The sequence below is a fragment of the Perca fluviatilis genome, chromosome 24 (genome assembly GCF_010015445.1).
Source record: "Perca fluviatilis chromosome 24, GENO_Pfluv_1.0, whole genome shotgun sequence".
Taxonomy (NCBI): domain Eukaryota; kingdom Metazoa; phylum Chordata; class Actinopteri; order Perciformes; family Percidae; genus Perca; species Perca fluviatilis.
The window spans coordinates 1,690,100-1,695,099 of record NC_053135.1 but is presented as its reverse complement, the minus strand read 5'-3'; the positions used below and the strand labels follow the sequence as shown (position 1 = coordinate 1,695,099).

Below are 5,000 nucleotides of genomic sequence, written 5' to 3'. Positions count from 1 at the left end.
TTCCTTTTAAATGAAAGAAATATAAGTTATACTCTGAGGTTTCTGCCTAACACACACACACACACAGACACAGACACACACACACACACACACACACACAGACATAGACAGACACACACACACACACACACCACACACACACACACACACACACACAGACACACACACTCCTCTGAGGTTTCTGCCTACCTGTGCTGACTCCAGAGTTGGCGATGACCGTGGCGTCGGTCCACTGGTCAGCGCTGGAGACGGAGTAGGAGCGCTGGTGCATCCCGTCCACACCCCCGCGGTTGTTGAAAGACACCAAGCTGACGCCGCTCGCCATCTGAGACGCCGACGTGCTGCTGGACACCGAACCTGAGGGAGGGAAGGCAGCTTTAAACACCTCGCACCCCAGAGGAACAACAAGGATTCAGGATCTTTCAGGTGGATGCAAGCAGCTCAGCTTCCCCTAACCCAAAAGATGGATTACTTGTGTGGACAAAGCAGGTAGCGGGGAGAAGAATCCATAAACAGCAAAGTCATTTTACTGGAAAAACAGTAAAAGTATCAATCTTTTATTATATATATTGCTAAAAGAAGCTAACTTGTTGGTACTAGAATAATAAAAGCAATTACTTGATCAGTCCACTACACGCTGCTGTTTAATTTATCTTTTTAGATGGAACGGAAGTTGATAGAAGTTTTCAATTAGGCGAAATATGTCATCATATGTCATCTATATCTCAGTATTTCTTTCCATTTAAAGACTGCAGCTTAATTTATGGTTGCCGTGGTGTTCAGGGCACGAGGTGAAGCTGTCGTTTCCAGCACGAAGCCTCCGCAAGCTGTGGTTTTTTTCGTGATACACAGACGCCAAGTATCCATCTTTTATTATACAGCACAGGCCAAAAGTTTGGACACACCTTCTCATTCAATGAGTTTCCTTTTTTATTTTCATGACTATTTACATTGTAGATTCTCACTGAAGGCATCAAAACTATGAATGAACACATGTGGAATTATGTACTTAACAAAAAAGTGTGAAATAACTGAAAACATGTCTTATATTTTAGATTCTTCAAAGTAGCCACCCTTTGCTTTTTTTGATAACTCTGCAAACCCTTGGTGTTCTCTCAATGAGCTTTATGAGGTAGTCACCTGAAATGGTTTTACCTTCACAGGTGTGCTTTGTCAGGGTTCATTAGTTGGAATTATTTCCCTTATTAATAAAAAAAGCAAAGGGTGGCTACTTTGAAGAATCTAAAATATAAGACATGTTTTCAGTTATTTCACACTTTTTTGTTAAGTACATAATTCCATATGTGTTCATTCATAGTTTTGATGCCTTCAGTGAGAATCTACAATGGAAATAGTCATGAAAATAAAAAGGAAACACATTGAATGAGAATTATGAACACTAATTTCACAAGCATAATAATAAATTAGAAATAAATCAAGATTACAGGACCACTATTCACTCTCCCTCCCCAGTCTGTCAAGAGTTGAGTTGGTCCACAAGTTCGAGCAACTGTATAATTTCTTTTAACGGCTACAGAAAGTTAATCCCAAATGGACAGACATCATTTGAGCGGTTGAGCGAGAGTTGTTCTGTGAGAACATCTGGGGGAATTTGGGGTCCTAGCAGCGCTGACGAAGCCAAAGCTAGCGCTAGCTCTAGCGGGGGAGATGGTACCAGCAATGGTCAAAGCAATGAACGTAGGGGCCCTTTTGAGGTATAGTGCCCAGGGGCTCCACAGAGTCTGCATACAGGCCTGGCTCCGGGGCCACCATCCTCCAGCTCTGTGTTCTTTAACACTACCGATGCACCGATGTGGAAACTGTGGCAGATACCGATAACCGATATTAATATTGCTGTTATGGTCGATACCGATATTTAGCGATGTCGATATCTCTGCATAGAAAACACATTATTTATGATAATCAACTTTTGTGATTTATTTTCCGAAATGACTGATATCGGGCACCTTTACCAGGGTGCAAAATATGACTGTCATGAGATTTTTCAGAAGAAAAAAAGTAATATTTATATAATCATATATAATTTGACATCGAACCGATACCGATGTGTTAAAAAAATGACCATATCGGCCGATATAATATCGTGCTCAGGCCAGTACTGCACCTTGGGGCGCCTTTTGTGTCCAACTATGACTTTCTTTTTGTGTTATTTGCTTAAATTAGGGCTGGGCGATAGGGAGTAAATCAGATATCACGATATCCTTCACAGAATACCTCGATAAAATGGTGCTTTAACAACATATCTTCACACTTAGATTTTAGATAAATAATCATCAGTAATGTGGATATAATGTCTAAGAGGGGAAAAGGCGAATAACAGAAGAGCTACAACAGTCTGGTAAGGTCAGAAAATGTCATCACTTTACTGTAATGCAGCCTTTAAAACCAGGAAAAGACACTTATGGTCATATCACCATATCAGGATATCCTAAATCTAAGACGATATCTAGTCTCATATCACGATATCGATATAATATCCATATATAACCCAGCCCTACTATTTAAAACTATTCCCCAGTCACAGAAACCACTGATAATTCAGATTCGCTGTGAGTAAATCTTGTGTTTCGGATGTTATTAGCATGCTGTCGGTGCTTTTGTTCCTCCAGTAGCCTTTTTTTGCTTCCTAAAATGTACCTGAACACACGAATATAGGCTATAGGATGTTACTGACAGACATTCCTGTAATCTTACGTCACAACAACTGCTGTATATTATGTGTTATCATCAGCTGGAGCGTGCAGCGCTTGCAGAACGTTATCGTTCAGAGAGGTTTTAAGCCATTTGATTGTTATGTATTAGCTGCTCTAGCCTTTACAGCGTTTTAGACTAAGATATGGGGATAGTAACGGTCCAAAATGATGTGGGAGGACTTCCTAGACACCTCGGCAAATACGTGCACCTACCTACCCGAGGGAAAACCTGTCTCTTAAATACTTGGAAGGTGGAGGCAGCGAGGACTGTTTCTCCCTCTTACTAACGGGCTGAATGTGGCTTCATTTTGGTAGCTTTAACGCCAGAATCATCTTCACAGCTCCAGCAAATTCCCCTGGAAAGTTTCCACCTTGAATATTTGAATTCTGCAGCTCTCGTGCAAACACAGCGAACCATGTAACACACACACACACACACACACACACACACGCACACACACACACACACACACACACATACACACACACACACACACACACACACACACACACACACACACACACACACACACACACAGACAGACACAGAAACACATAAAAGGCAGCTTCTTACAAGCTGGCTGCTTAAATCAAACCCTTGAGTCTCTCCCTCCCTCCCTCCTCCCTCCCTCCCTCCCTCCTCCTCACCCTCCCTCCCCCTCCTCCCTCACCCCTCCTCCCTCCTCCCCTCCCTCCCTCCCCTCTCTTACAGCTCATTTTCCGGTGCTGGCTGAGTGGAGCCAGAACTCTGATTGCATTAATATTCATGACAATAATTAGTACATGCAGTACGGCTCACTGAATATTCATGCTATTAGCTCGAGCCTCCTGGATCCCTCTCTGTGTGTGTGTGTGTGTGTGTGTGTGTGTGTGTGTGTGTGTGCGTGTGTGTGTGTGTGTGAAGCAGAGGGTGTGTTTGATTTAACCGCCTCATCAGAGCTTCTTCTTTTCATGTGTGTGTGTGTGCGCTACATAAAGGAGCGCTGGTTTGTCTCCCTTCAGGTGTAAAGAAGCCCTCTGTGTGCTTCAAGGCTGTCTATTTATTTAAATCTTTGAATGCTCAACCTTTATTGATTCACGGACAAAGGACAGAACATGCTCTACGATGAGGCATCAGGAGCATTAATTAGTGTCCTAATTAAATAAGAAATGCACTCGTGTCGGTGTAGCTGCTGATTATTCCCTCGGCGGGACACACTACTTCAAATGTGACGCCCAAATACTCTTTTAAACGCTCATTTCTCAACGTTTTAAATACAAAACAAGTCATTTTCTTCACACTTGTCTTTGATTTGACTGATGTTTTTTTAGATTTTCAGATGATTTATTGGTTTTATTCCGCCACACGACGCTGTAATTCAAATGTGACGTCCAAATATTCTTTAAAAACCCCAAAACAAGTCATTTTCTTCATAATTATCTTTAATTTTTAGCGTATTTATTCATTTTCGAGATTACCGAAGCACAAAGGTGCATTTCTTGGTTTTATTTTGACGCCCAAAGTGCCTCAAATTTCCCGGTGTTGAAACTCATCTTAGTTCCCTCCTTTCCTCCCTTCCTCACTCCCTCCCTCCTTTCCTCCCTTCCTTTCCTTACCTACTCGCTGCCACTTCTACCTCCCTGTCCCCTCCCTTCCCTCCCTCCTCCTCACTCGCCGCTTCCTCCCTCCCTCACCCCTTGCCTCTCTACCTCCCCTGGCTCGCCCTCCCTTTCCCTCCCTCCTTTCCTCCCTCCTCCTCCTTACTCACTTGTTCTCCTCCCTCACTCGCCGCTTCAACTCCTTGCCGTTCCTCCCTGTCTCCCTCCTTTCCTCCTCCCTGCCTCCCTTTACCTCCCTCTCCCTCCTCCTTTCCCTCACTGCCTTCTCCTCCCCGGCTCGCCCTCCCTGCCCCCCCTCACCTTGCCCTCCCTCCCTCCCCCGCCTCTTCCTCTGCCTCCCTTCCTCCTCTCCCTCCCTCCCCCCCACCTGAGTCCCCTCCCTTCCTCCCTCTCCCCCCCTTCTCCGCCTCCCCTCCCCTCCCCCTCCCTCACCTGGCTGTCTTTTTTTTTTTTTTTTGGGGGCTAGCTGCTCATGTCCTCCTCCCCTCTCCTCTCTTCCCTTTCCTCCCCCCACCCTTTCCTCCCCCCCATTCCCTCCTCCCTCTCTCCCTGTCTCTCTCTCTCCCTCCCTCCCTCTCCCCACCTGGTCTGTCCCCAGCCGCAGGCTGCCCGCGTCCCCCCTCCCCCTCCCTCTCTCCCCCGTCTTCTCTCTCTCCCTCCCTCCCTGTTCTCTTCCCCTCCCTCTCC

At 45.3% G+C, this 5,000-nt stretch overlaps 1 pseudogene; it reads right to left on the bottom strand.

The window, feature by feature from the left end:
* The window catches only part of LOC120554774, a 128,523-nt pseudogene that overhangs the window by 2,728 nt on the left and 120,795 nt on the right, over positions 1 to 5,000 (bottom strand).